At 46.5% G+C, this 14,734-nt stretch overlaps 1 long non-coding RNA gene across 3 annotated transcripts in view; it reads right to left on the reverse strand.

Moving 5' to 3' along the window:
• Window positions 1-493: 493 nt before the first annotated feature.
• LOC122192479 overlaps window positions 494-14,734 on the reverse strand; it is a 14,598-nt gene continuing 357 nt past the window's right edge. Inside the window, exons 2-4 of one of the 3 annotated variants that reach the window (XR_006182619.1) lie at window positions 14,362-14,471; window positions 4,906-5,032; window positions 494-832 (exon numbers count right to left, since the gene is read on the reverse strand). This is a non-coding gene — a long non-coding RNA (uncharacterized LOC122192479). The remainder of the gene's footprint in view (window positions 833-4,905; window positions 5,033-14,361; window positions 14,472-14,734) is intronic. The other 2 variants (XR_006182618.1, XR_006182617.1) reach the window with 2 other exon arrangements.

Consider the following 14,734-nt stretch of genomic DNA (forward strand, 5'->3'; position numbering starts at 1 on the left):
CCCACATCAGCCTGGGGCCTCCTCAGAGCTCCTGGGCCCACAGTGGGAACTTCCAGATCCTTCCAGGGTGCCACGGGACCAACTTGGGGGCTCCCGGGACACCCCAAGACCCCTCTGGGACATCTCCAGACTCTTCTGCATGAGTCCAGAACCCCCTGGCTGCCACTGAATGTCTGTACGATGTCTCATGCAGATCCTTCTGCATGATTCTAAGGGGGGATGAGGGGAGTTGTGGGGGGAGAAAGGGTTCAGTAGGGCTTCTGTGGGCTGGAAAGGGGGTTGTGTGGAATCTACGGGGGAAGGTGTGAGTGGGACTTCTGTGGGGTGGAAAGTGAGTCTGGTGATGGCGGGAGGGGTGGAAGGGGAAAATGGGGAGTTGTGAAGAGCTTCTGTGGGGTGTAAAGGGGGTCTGGGGGCAGAGAGTGGGGGGGGCTGTAGGGGGGGAGGAGAAAAGGAGAGTGAGGCTTCCATGAGTGGAAAAGGGGTCTGGGGGATGGAGGGAGGGGGGGGGGGAGGGCTGGTATGGGACATAAAGGGGGTCCAAGTGGGGAATACTGGGGATCAAAATGGGGGAGCGGACTCCAGAAGTCGGGAATCCAGTTACTGCAGCTGGATTCTGTCACTCCAGAAGAGCCACTAGCAGAGCAGAGGAAGATGGCTGCAGCAGGTCACGCACCTGGCCCAACATTCCGGCAGCTAGACTGGCCAGTAATGAACACCCGGCAACCCCTCTGCGCTTCAGAGTGAAAACAAAAGCAGGCAGCAGGGCGCATCTAAAGCATCAACTTCTCCTTACTGAAATGTCTCTGCAGCAGTTAATTCCTCTTCGTATCTGAAGAAGAGCAGAAAGAGAGACATGTAAATTAGATATACTAATTCCATGTTCTCACAGAACCAGTTCGATGTCTAGACATACACAGTGCAGGAGCCCAACCACTAACATAGAGCTCATTTAGCAAGCTTAACTGAGGAGGCTGACAACACATGTCCAAATTTCATGTAAGACTGATGCTCAAAACTGTTAGATCTAGAAAAACAAATGCTTTCAAAGACTTGACTCAAATAGCAATAGAGATTGGCATTATCAATCTTTCTGTATACTGACTGCAAACAGTAAACACAATCTAGAGCATACAATGGCTTTCAACTAAATCCCTTTCTTTCAACTGAATATTTATGAAACAGAAAAAGATCGCCAAGGAATTACATTGATGTTTCTCCTGCTTCTTTGTATCTGCTAAATAATGATTGCCAATGTACTGCCAACAAATCTTTCACCCTTCAATCCCTGTGTCTAACATGCTATTAAAATGGGTTACATAAGGTCTGTGAAATGAAAAAAATACGCTGCCGAAACCACGAAAGGAAAAGCACTCCTGTTGGAAAAGCACGTTTCCCATTGATACGGAATATCTGGCAGATGGAACCACACATTGTGTAGTTTTAAACAAAGCTACAAAGCAGCCCCACGAATGCCTCCACAGGAATTCAGAAATTCTCTGCACTCTTCTCATATTTGACCACAACATTAAGGAGACGCGTCAGACAAACGCACACGGATCAGTGAGGAACGCCGCCGTGCCATCACTGCTTGAGCTGGAGAACGCACGTCGGGAGGTCACTGAGTGCTGCCAACAGACCTCAAACTGCAGCAGTTCTGCCCTTCCATCTCCTGTGTGCTGCTGCTCTCCACTGCGCCCATTGCCTCTCACTGGGGATACTGAATACGCGCATTTGAAGGTAACTGTTACTGAATTAGAGTTTTTATTACAGTAGTGTCATTTTCTAGTCTTCCTGCAGTGTCAGTTTACAAGATCTCTGCTCAGTGCTCTCTGAGAAACAGCTGGTACTTTGTTACCTGTCTTCCACATATTAGTCAAAGGTTTGAGCCAGAAACAAACTCCACAGCACTCCAAGTGTCAATCTGAATGCAGAGTATCTGTAATCTGTAAGAGTTCCAAGTTCTAACAGAATACCCATCAGTCTTGCAAGAATAAATGTGCCATGTTTCTCCCATACGCCCTACTCTCATCCAGTGTGATTCTGGGCCAGGCCTGAACAGCAACTGTTAGGGCTAGACACCAACTGACCTTTAAAAAGCCCACAAATCCCTTCTGAAAATTGACCCAAGAGTCTTGACAGATGCCCACTTTCCCAGTTCACGCCTTGCATGTGCTCATTTCCCCACACACTGATTCTTCATAAAGGACTGCACTTCTTTGGAACCTCACTGGATCAGACTCTGCCTTCCCTTAGAGGAAAGAAAGCACTTCACTGGCACAAATATCCACGTCTATTTCAGAGCTGCAGTCAAAGAGATTGCTAACCAGAACTCTAGGCAGCACTGCAATATAACCCTCACATTCCTACAACACAAAGAAGCCACTCCTTGCCAACAGTTCATTTGATTCTCCAATCCCCCTTTCTCCACTTAAGCTGTGACAGCCAATGATGAATTCCATCCCACCTTTAAGAGGGAGTCACATAAACTGAGCGCTCTGCTCGATGTGCCTTCTGTCACTCTGCTCCTGTGCAGCACAGCGCTGTAGGCGCACGCAGGGCTGCACGCAGGGCTGCCGTGCCTCGAGTTCCCCATCAAGCTCTACTCAGGTGAATCCTTGGGAAGTGTTAACGTGTTCAGCTTCAAGAAAACCAGCAAAGTCAAATCAGACTGCTCTTCTTGTCACAGGTTCAGACTGTGAAGCAGCAAGGTATCAGCAAATAACTGAAATTCCTAACAAGCAAAACAAAACTCCTGATTATTTTGAAGCTGAACGTTAGCCAATTTTCTGCAATTATTCTCCCCAAATTCACTTAGCGTTTCTGAAGAAAGCACTTCTTTACATCAGCACTTTACATCAGTGTCACACAAGCAGGGAACAAGAAGGAAATCTTTGGCTTGATTTTCTGTTAAGGTGCACCTTCAGGCTTTCCTGTCCCCTGTGTAAGCAAGCAGCTCTTTATCATCTCAGCTAAAGGTGTAAACAGGCATTCCACCCAAAGACTGCTCCAGACAGGCAGGCCATGCAGAGACTTTAAGCGTTACTTAACTGAAGCCAGACTGACCAGTTTAGAATATAGCAGTCCAACAGGGCAAATGAACAGTGGAACAAGGCATTTCGAGGGAGAGGGGGCACAGATTATTTAATTCTCACTCTTTGGCACACAGGACAGAGTCAGTTTCTTGTATTTTTCCATTACAGCAGCTGTTTTTAATCTTGTGGCTTAACTAATACAAGGGCTCCCTCCTCAAATCACTCCTGCCACCGCAACAACAACAAACATTTGAGAAGAACTTTAAGAAGCACTTTAAGAAACAGTGTGAGAAAAGTAGATAGGAAAATCCTGGATAAAAACAAGGAGAGCAGCCCACGTACAGTCCTATCCACAGCTGCCTGAGGCAAGCAGTCCATTTTTGTTGGCCACAGCACAAAGACTGAAAACTGATGGTAACAACAAACAAAAACCTGCAGCCAGAATAGAAAAAATTCTGCTCAAATATAAGCAAAAATTCTCTTACTTTTTATACTTAATGTTTCCTGCTGACCCCATGCTGCGCATCAGACTAGAAGGGAAAGTCACTTTTGAGCAGCTCTACAAGCACGACGACTGCTTCAGCAAGCAGAGCTCAGCTGATGTTATGCAGAAATGTAAGCCAGTGTAATTCTTGGCAGGTTGTCACTGCACTCTGGGATTTGTTTCGTCAGTGAAAGGAAGCTCAGCCAAGACCTCCAACCATCAGCCAGCACAACAAGGAGACACCTTCAGTAACACGGAACAGAGCGGAGCAGTGACGGCGTGCAAACATCAGCAGATGTGGCCCAGCAGAGCTGCCATCAGCCATCCTTGCTCACTGTCACCATCCATGCACCCTGCACCTCCTGCACGCTACTGACTGGACACAGCTGAAAGCTCTACAGCAGAAACGGAGCACTGAGTGTCGGCAGCTGGAACAACCATGCACTGAGCATTTCCTGAGTTCCACATCACAGCATTTTCATTTGCCATAGTCTTTCATGTATGACTTCCACAGCACGTGTGACAGAGCATTAGACAATCTGGATAAGTACCAGCACACTGAAGACAAAAGCGTAAGCATTTCCAAAATAACTCATTTTAATTCTACCCACAAATGAGTAGCATACATCCTTGTTCTCCAGTGACTACAAAGGAAGTTTATCCACCTGTGGTTTTATCTTACATCTGCCACAGTTAATTCTAATATTTCAATATAAAAGCTCAAAGCTGTTTTGAGCTTAGATTTCAAGGCACTTTCCAAACACGATCTACTAAAGAAAGACGTGAAAAATGCTCTTTCCTTTTTGCTTTGTTCTGAACATTGTTTCATTCATCCTATCCACCTGAGAATTAGTAAGCACAAAATTTTAATGCTTGTCTTATTAGAAGAACAAACAATTCTTCAGAACAACTACCAGACCCAGCAGCTACTTGAGATTATCTCACGGAAGAAACCCAAGAAAAACGAGGGAAATGCAGTAAGATGCTACGTGCAGTCTGCTGGAATGTCTTCAATCCTGCTAGACTGACCGTGCTTTGTAACACGAAGCTCTGTTAAGGACTATAAGGACATGCTCTGAGCTCAAATCCCGAACTCTCAGAGAGTACTGTGATAGAATTTTGGCTGCTCACATCCCATGCATCTGGCAAGCAAAATCCTATCAGCTGGCAAAGAACACTGGACCAGAAGGAAACAACCACACTGACCTGCCACACATACATGCCAAGTAAAAGTAGTAAGAGAAGAAGGAAAGAACTCAAAGTCTTTCTGCCATGTGGCTTCACGTAAATGGGCAGCAAGCATAAATAAATTGTATTTTCTTAAAGAACCTCATCACACCACTTAAAGCAACAGACCTGACAGTGTTTTTCAAAAGGTTGACTTACTTTTCACAGTACCTAACAACAATAACCTGACACACACACAGTTTAAAACCTCAACTTGATTGTAAGCGTAGGCTGCTGTCCGAATTCTTGCCATGCGATTTAAAATTCCAACAAAATCTCCAGCAATCTGCAAAGACACAAACAGGAAAAATAGCAGGGCACAACCATGAGCAACAGCTGATGTACAGCTCACGTCTACAGACATCTCTATGTGAGAGGAAATGTACAAATACGGCCCTGTCCTTCAGGAAGCGCCCTTCTGAACGACAACACTTCTGCCTCAGCAGGAACGGGAACCACTGAGAACCCAGCAGCACCACACAGCCCCTGCTGACTGTAGGGAAGAAATAAAGGGGGTGCTGTGCTTCAACCAGAATATTCCTATTTCTGAATTGTGAGGAAGAAATTCCCAAAGTACTGAAAAGAGAGATGAATACAGCTTCCAATTTTCTTCAGTTCTCTCTTTGGTGCAACATGCAGTGGACTCCTCTGCAAGCCTCATTACTCCTTGTGGAGCAAGGAGACACACTGCTGGGATTATGCAGTGATGTCACCATTCAGCCCCAGTATCACACATTCTTTTCCTTTGGCAAGTTTACAGGAGCGCTGGAGTTATGAATAACTTGCATGAAGTTGAATAATTGAAAACAATGCTCAACATAAAGATTGCAGGGCCACACACTCTCTCTTGCAAGCAGAATGGAGCACTGCAGATCTGTAAACCCACACGCTAGCACTTCTGAAAATGATGAGACAGTTTTAATACCACCGAGCACAAAAGCAAGAGTAAACAGAAATTTATTCACTTAGGCAAGAAATTAGGAGCCAGAGCTCTTTGACTTTGGAGGAAGATGCTACACTCGTTACAGACACTCCTCTTCAACAGACTCAAACTGAGCAGAATGCAGGAAAATAGCACAGGATTTTTCACACCGCAGCTTTGGTGATACTGTAAAGCTCTCACCTTGGGGTCCAATAAAAAAATGTGGAGCACAGAGGACACATGACTCTTTGAAATTTGAGTATGTTCAGTGACCAAGGGACATGAAGAGACAGCTCTGAAGGGATCTGAACATCATCGGATGGACAGAAGGAAAAAGAAACGGAGACAGAAGGAATAAGAGTGATAGCAGGGAAATGGAGTGAGCAGAAGGGAAGAGTGAGAGAACAAGAAACAGCTCTGAATAGCTGTCAGAGGGAACAGCAGAGAGCAGGAGAGGAGGAAAAGGGGAGGAAAAGAGAATGTGCATGGAGAGAACTGCATGTACCAGGGAGGGGGGCTGTGGAAGTGAGAGAGAGGAGAGAGAAGCCTGTGCAATGGCAGGAGGGGGAGAGGCAGTATGGAGAGATAGCGAGAGAGAAAAGAGAGGACATAGGGGAAATAGCAGAGGGGGAGATAGGAGAGCAGAGAAAAGAGAAAGAGGAAAGAAAAAGGAAAGAAGCACGGCGGGCAGAGGAGTGTGGAGAGGGACAAAGGGAAGAGCATGAAGGAGGGATGGATTGGGAGAGTGAGTGGGAAGGGAGAGAAATGATTGTGAGGGAGCGAAGAGACAAAGGTGGAGAGCAGAAAGAAGCAAGGGAAAGGCAAGCAAGGAGCAAAGAAGGAAAGGGGAAGGCAGGCATGAAGCAAGAAGTGCAGGGAAGGAGAAAAGGGACAGAAGGCAAACAAGAGGACATAGGAAAATATGAGGAAAAAGAGAAAAGATGCAGAAAGAATGAATGAGCAAGGTAAAAAAAAAAATAGAGAAGAGTAAGCAAGAAAAGAAGTCTGGAAAGGAGCACTGACAGCACTGAGGCAAAGACCAAAACAGAAGCAGACTAAAGAAAGCAATGTGTGGCTGAGAGGGGGAAAAAGCAAATAGTGTCAGGCACGTGGAAATAAAAGCAAAGGCAAGACAGCAAGCAAACAAGAAATGAGAGGGAGATGGGAACAGCACGCATAGACATGAGTGGCAGAAAGTGAGGTAAGGGAAGAAGGCAAAAGCAAAAAGGCCAAGGGAAAAGACCGAGCAAGAGGTAAAGAGACACAGTAGGACAAATTCAACACGACAGGAAAGGAGGAACAAGAGGGGAGACAGATTAAGAGCATGAATGGTGGAAACTGAGGGGAAAGAAGAGCAAAAAGAACAGGGGGCAGAAGGCAGTGGTAGGGACAGCGAGGAAGGGATGAGAAAGGACAGGAAAGAAGGGAAGTGAGTCCAGGAAAGGATGATTAGGAGAGACAGCGATGGGGAGGGAAACACAGCAAGGGGTCAATAGGAGGAATAATAGCAAGAGCATGGAAAAAGCAGGGAATGGGAAAGAGCACAAGTGAGCAGGGGATCATGGCAGAGAGAATGAATGGCTAAGAGAGTGTGAGGCAAAGGAAAAGCAAATGCATAAGCAAAAGCATGCAAGAGAGGGAAAGAGCTAGTAGGGAAAAAGAGGGAAACAGCTAGTAGAGGGAGAAAGAAGTGCATGCAAGTAGAAGAGAAGCCCCAGAACTCAAGAAAGAAGCAGAGAGAAAAAGGGACAACTGAGAAACCTGTAAGAGAGAGAGAACAAGGTGGTGTGAAAAAGCATGCAAGAGAAGGGAAATGTACATGCAAGGTCCTGAGAGAAAAAGCTTAACAGTGAGGGTAGGCTGGCTCTGGCTGGGGTGGAGTGAACTCCTCATAGCTCGTACGCTGTTTTGAATTTATGACTAAAAAGCATTGATATTATGTCAGTGTTGTAACTCTTGTTCAGAGGTTGCACAACATCAGGTTTCCTATGTTTCACATGCTGCCCCTCAGCCAGGGACTGCAGGAGTGCACAAGAAGTTGGGGAAGGCAAAGCCAGAACAGCCGGCCCAGACTGACCAAAGGAACATTCTGTGCTGTATGACACACTCAGCAGTAAAAGCTGAAAGGGAAGAAGTGGTCCTGCTTAGGGAAAGCTCTAGAGAGCAAGAGATGGCATGTAAGCACATGAGAAAAGGGGAGGGCCCCAAAGCAAGACAAATGGAAAGAACATGACAGAGAGAAAGGAAAGGAGCCTGAAAGAGAAAGGGACTGTGTGTGCATGACAGAGAGAAAAAGATTTCCTTCTTGTTCCTTCTAAGAGAAGGAGGAGAAGCATGGAAGTGAGGGAAACTGCATGCAGTCTAGAAGGCAAGCAGACATGAGAAAGAGGTGACAACAGCACATGCAAGAGAGAGAAGGAAAGCATGCAAGAAAGTGCATGCAAGAGGGTAAAAACAATATGCAGCCAAAGCCTGAGATAAAGTGTGTAAAATGGGTGATAAGTAAGAGAGCACAGAAAGGAAAGTGCAAGGCAGTCAAAGCAAAAGGAGGGAGAAAAATGCATGTGAGAAACAGGGAAAATGGAGAGGCAAGAAAACAGGCAAGGGATAAACTGAATGCAGAAAGAAACAGAAGGCAGGGGGTGAAACTGCCAGAGAGAGAAAGGTAAAGGACAACAGACAGGGACAGTGTCACAGGAATGGGAAAGGAAGCCCGCACATGTGAGAAGGTGAATGGGCATGAGATGGACTTAGGGCATACGCACACAGAGAGCAGAACTAACTGGGTGATGGCACACAGAGAAAGAGGAAGAGCGAGGCACAGGGAGAACAGGGAAGCGCATGAATGGGAGAGTAAGAGAGGAGGGCATGCGGGAACGTCCATGTGAGAGAGAATGAGTGCACGAGAAATGAGCAAAAGGAAAAGTGTCAGCGCAAGGAAATCATACAAGAAAGAGAAAAGGCACAGGAAAAAGATATAAGCCATGGGAGAGAGAATGGATGAAAGAAGAAGATGGTTTGCACGCACAAAAGAGAAAAATTGTGACAGAAAAGTGCACAGGAGAGAGAGCAAGCATGCAAGACAGTGCTAGTGTGCAAGAGATGGCAAGTACGCAAGAGACAGCAAAGACTGAGCATGGAGGGGGGAGGAAAAGACTAAGCAAGAGGGAGGGAGAAGTCCATGAGGGAGGGGGAAGAGCAAGCACCAGAGAAAAATGGTATGAGGCAGTTAAAGAGGAAGAGCATCCTCTCCTTCCATCATGGAGAGAAGCTGCACTACAGGGGGAAAGCACGTGGCTGAAGGAATGCAGTGAAGGTGGGGGAACAGGCACAAGAGGGAAGAGAAAAGCATGAGGATGAAAAGGCGCCTGAGAGCGGAAGTGAAGTGGGAGAACCCACAGGAGAAAGGGGATGCGTGCGACAGAGGGAAACCAAGCAGAACAAAGGGGAAAAGTGCATGAGAGAAAGCGTGTAGAAGAGGACATGGAAGCTTGAGGGTAAGAAACTGCAGCAAGACAGGAAAAGCATGTATGAGAGGGTTATCATGCGAGTCTGGGGCAAGGGAAAGTTCACTAAGGAGGAAGGGAATGAGTGCAAGAAAGAGGGACTATACGCAGGACAACACAAGCAAGAAAGGGAAGGGGCTGCATGAGAAGAAAAGTCAGAACACATAAACAGAAGTGAAAGAGTGAGGGGTTTGCATGAAGGGTGGAAACCTGCCCGTGAGAGAGAGGAAGCATGCAGTGCAAAGAGATGGAAAGTGTGTGTGCAAGAGAGAGGAAAACTTGAGGCTGTGAGAAGGAAAGGAGCACGAGAGAGTTAGAAGAGAGAGGGAGGCTGTGTCTGTGAATAAGGGAAGCTACAAAGGGAAGCCACGTTAGGAAAAAAAGGGAGAACGTGCAAAAAATGAGAGAGGGGAAATGTGCTGACAGAGAGGGAAAGCCAAACCAAGAGAGCAAACATAAGCATGAGAGAAGAGGGGAAGTGTGCCAAGAACTCCAAAGACAGTGAGGGAAGCCCAAGATACGTACAAAAGGGAGTGAAGGAAAATGAGAGGTACAGAGAAAAAAAACACACGCAGAAGAGAGATGTGATTCATGCATAAAGAACAAAAAGAGAAGTACAGCATCACAGAAGAACACTTACAGACAGGGAGCATGAGCAAGTGAGACATGCAAGTGGCATATGCAGTTGAGCGAAATCACACACATTCAACACAGCAAAAATTTATTCTGTATTTGTATTTTATGTCTCTTCTTGCTTAGTTTAAAGCCGTTTTTATCCCTTATCCCACCCCTATGCTCCCTGACAAACAGCCCCTTCCCATGGGAAAAGAAGCATGTGCAAGAAAGGGAAAGTGTACGCAGGCAAGAGGAAAGGAAAGCACACACACAAGACTAAGAAAGCAAACCTAGGAGAGTTAAAGAGCAAGAAAAAAAGCACTGGAGAAAAGGCACAAGAAGAAGCAACAGCATGAGATGGACTGCACGAATGGGAGGCGGAGCAGATAAGAGGGAAGTGGACAAGCCAGATCTCACACAACAGTGAGGTTGCAGAAATTAGAAGAAAAGGATGAGAGTGGGCAAGGCAGCCAAAGATCTGTCTGATCTGTTAAGAACCAGGAAAAACAAACAAAAAAGGCATTAAATGTCACCACATTTTCTTCACCTTACTTGCTAGGTGACCACCTTCACCAAGTGGGAGAATCACAGAATCGTAAGGGTTGGAAAGACCACTGAGATGACCTAGTGAACGATCAACCCACGACTGTGACCACTGAACAGAAGAAACAGGCATCAGAGATGCTGGAGAAGGAAAGACCACAAAGACAGAAGGAAATCAGATATAGACAGAATCATAGAACAGCCTGGGGTGCAAGGGACCTGCAAGATCATCTAGTTCCAAGCCCCTGCCACAGACGGGGCATTTCCCACTAGAGCAGGTTGCTCAAAGACCCATCCTGCTCCTGAATACTTTCAGGGAGAGGTGACCACCTCCAGTGTCTCACCATCTTCACAGCAAAGAATTTCTTCTCCCACTACCTAGTCTAAATCTATCCTCTTCCAGTTTAAAGCCATCTCCTCTCGTCCTGTCACTACCTGTACTTACAAAAAGTAAGTCTGCAAAAGGGAAGCAAAGCAAGGGAGAAATTGCAAGAGCCTGGGAAGGACTCAATGAGAAAGGAGGAAACACGAGGGAAAAGTGCAAGCAAGAGGGGAAGATTTTACGAGCAAGAGGAGAAGCATGGAAGAGGTGAAGGAAGTGAGAGACCATGAGAGAGAAGACTTGATGATCCTTGAGGTCTTTTCCAACCCAAGCTATTCTGTGATGACTCTGTGAACACATGCTAGAGTGTGAGCACCCAAGGGAGATGAGGAAAGCAAAGAGAGGAAAAGCATACCAGAGTAGGAGCACATGGACAAGGGCAGAAACATGCAATAGAAGAAAACACAAGTAGGTGAGGAAATACAAGCAAGAAAAGAAAAATGCAAAAGAGAGAGAGAATGCATGACTGGAAAGCAAGAGGAATAAGGGAGCAGAAGAACAGAAAATGGGAAAATGAAAGAGCGTGACAGGAAAATGCAAGAGATAAACACATTAAGCGACACATAGAAGGCATATCAGAAAACATAGGCGAGAGGGTAAGCTCTTCAAGAGAGCACGAGTCAGAGAGGAAAAGTGTCTAAGAAGGAGATTAACACAGAGGGTAAGTATTTCAGAGAGAGAGAAAACAAGAGCCAAGAGGGAAACGGCACACGAGAGGAAGAGAGAAGAAGGAATGGAAGGAGCAGGGAAGGAACGAGAAAGGGTCATGTGGTGGAGGGAGCAGTAGAGAGAGAAAGAAACAGCAAAGGTACACTGCCAAAGACATGGGAGGGAAAGTGCAAGTAGGTGTGAAAGGGAGCAAGCAAGAAATACTGCTGAAAAACAGCAAAGGGGAAAGCGAGGCTCTGGGAGAGGAAAGTGCAAAAGAAAGAAGGAGCACGTGAGAGCAGAAGTGTGCAAGTGAAATAAGGAAAGCATGAGAGAGGAGTATAGGAGGGAGGAAAAGAAGGAAAATATGGTGGGCAACGTGTGAGGAAAGTGAGAGAAGCGGAGGGAGGGAGGATGAGTGGAGCGGGAGTATGAAAGAGACAAAAGCGGACAGAGCAGTATAAAAGTCACAAAGAAGGGGGGCACGGAGCGTAAGAAGTAGATCGACAGCATGGCCAAGAGGGAAAGTGCATTCAAGAATGTTCCCGAGATGGAAAAGCATGCAGGCAATGGTGAAATGATGACAGACCAGAAGACAGGGAGAATGGAAAAAAAGCAAGCATAATAGGGAAAAGAACGTGCAAAAGAACAGCAAAGCTGGGGGGCTTTAAGGAGAGGTGCAGGGGAAGAAAAGAGAGAGGGAACAGGAAGATGGAAAGGAGAAGCAGGAGAAAGGGGAGGAGAGTGTAAAGGGAGAAGTGCAAGGGAGAGGCAAAGTGAGAGAGAAGCAAAGCGAGAGTGAGGCAGGGGAAACGCCAGCCAGAGAAGCAGCAGGAGAGAGGAGAAGAACAGGAGATGGAAGGGAAGGCTCAGGTTACAGACTGAAAGTGTGAGGGGTGGGGAAGAGCAAGAAATGGGGAATTAGAATGTGAGAGAGATTGGAAACCATGTGAGAAAGGAGAAAAGGGAGAAAACGGAAAGGAAGACAGAAGGGAAAAGCAAGGGACAATCAGAACACACAGCAAAGACATACAAGAGAGCAAAAAAAAAAAAAACCAGCTTTGACTTAGGATTTAAAGATCACTTCAGGCAGGAACAGCATCTTTTGCCTGTCTTTTTTTTTGGTCTGCAAATACACATGCCCGATGTTTAATAAATTCTATTATGAAAAGACATTAAACAGCTGCATTATCTCATTTCAGTCATAGTGATGAAAATACACATTTTTCACCACTCATGGCTCAAAAGCAAGACTTCAGGTTTGTGGCTTAAAATTACACCAGGATACAAATATTTCTTGCTCCTAGAGACAGCAGGGCTCCAGTTTGGAGCCTGTGGTGGAACAGAAACCTCCCCTTCATCCACAACATAAGCTGCACGTAACTGCATTAAGGCTCACAGATGCAGAGATGTTTCCAATTCCCGACTCTGCACCACAGCACTGGTGCTGACATGGGCAAACTGCCCAGACTGCTCAAATCATCAGCAAAAGGCATTTTTCAGAAACATAAAAAGCATACAACATTCACGTGTAGCTCATCCCAGGCATCTGTGAATTTGTTCCAAGTGATGGAGCGCCAGGAGAGCACTGGCAGAAGCAGGCAGCAGAATACACCTCACACAACAGCTGAGCTTACCAGGGCTCTCTGGAGGCCACGTACTGCAACCAGACTGCTGCAGCACGGCCACTCAGAGGCCGCCCTCAACACCACATCCACGTAACTCCTGAACATCTCTGAGAGTTTCCACAACCTCTCTGGGCAACCTGTGCCGGTATGCCATCATCTGCACACTACATAAGTGCTTCCCCACACACAGAGAGACCCTGCTGCGTGCAACTTTGTGCCCATTGCCCCCTGTTCACTGAAGAAAGCCAGGCTCTTTTCTCTTTCCACTTTCTTCAGGTATTTCTGAACACTGATGAGATCCTCTGAGTGCTCTCCCACACTCAACAGTTCCAGCTCATACGTGAGATGCTCCAGTCTCTCAGTCACCTTGGTGGTCCTTAGTTAGGACTACCTTCATTAGCTCCACATCTCTTTTGTGCTGAGGAGATCAGAGCTAAACACACTTGTCCAGATATGGCCTCACCAATAGACATGAAGAGACACCAAGCATCCCCCCCCCTTGATGAGATGGCAATATTTTGGCTCACGTGGCACAGGACAGCGTTACCCTCCTTAGCAACACTGATGGTTTATGTACAACCAGGTGCTCATCAAGACCCCAAGGTCCTCTTCTGCAAAGCTGCTTCCCATCCAGCCGGCACCCAGCAGCTACTGGTGCTGGACTCCACCTCGTTAACCTTCCTAAGTTTCAGGGATCCACTGAGACTCACGGATGGCTCGTCAGCTGGTATTGGAAGAGCTCTGCTGAAACATCTGCTCCTCGTGGCAGACACCTTTCTCCAAGACTAGCTCATCTATCTCAAGTGCATTTCTGCAGCTTACAGCTTCTAACACTCACATGATACATGAATAACTGACAATTTAGAGAACCTCTATTTACTTTAAAGTACCACTGAAACATTTCAAACTGCGCAACAGCTTATGGTCATAATGGCAGAAAGGGATGGGAGACAATTCCATTTTGCATAAAAGCATTCCATGGCAATCCCTAATGATCTACATCAAGGAAAAACAGATATAAAAGCACTAGCTTGGGAAAACTAACCAGGGTATCTGCTGCATAACAGTCAAGAAGGTCTCCATAGACAGTAATGGAAGTTATCAAAAACTCTCCTCAAAGTCGCAATGATTTTTCTGAAGACATTTCAGTTATATCATTCATCATACAGAAGTGATTAATAACAGGATCTCAAAGGACTCTCTATTATAGAAACTCTTTAGTTTAATAAGTAGCCTTTTTAGGTCCCAGCTGTCACAGATCTGCAAGGGCCAGCTGCTCTGCAAAAGAATGTAAACTGGGAAACAAACATGAACACCGGGCTGGTGACAGCGATGGATTCATCAACATCACTGCCAGCTCTGACACCTTACCAGGAGATGCTTCAGCTCATTAACGTGGACTTCATTCCTTCCATCAGCAGCTGCTCCTGAACTGACCTTCATTCATACAGTGACACCACCAACTTCCAGCACGAGCTGACCTGCAAAACAGAGGAAAAAAAAGGGGGATGACAGCCAACACAGAGACAACATGCTTTAATATTCACGAACAAAAAAAGCAACGACAATACAGAAGGGCAGCTGCAACAACACAGCAGGATGTGAAGAAATGGAAATCTGGCCTAACACCGGAGCGGCCCGTGGCCGACTGTCCCCCCCACCCAGCCCGGAGCGGCCTGGTGGCGACCGGCCCCCCCGCCGGCCCGGGGGGGGCCGGGGGGGGGGGGGGGGGGGGGGGGGGGGG

This window comes from Lagopus leucura, unplaced genomic scaffold (assembly GCF_019238085.1).
Source record: "Lagopus leucura isolate 7727_CA_CO unplaced genomic scaffold, USGS_WTPT01 60533-0_obj-0_obj, whole genome shotgun sequence".
Lineage (NCBI taxonomy): Eukaryota > Metazoa > Chordata > Aves > Galliformes > Phasianidae > Lagopus > Lagopus leucura.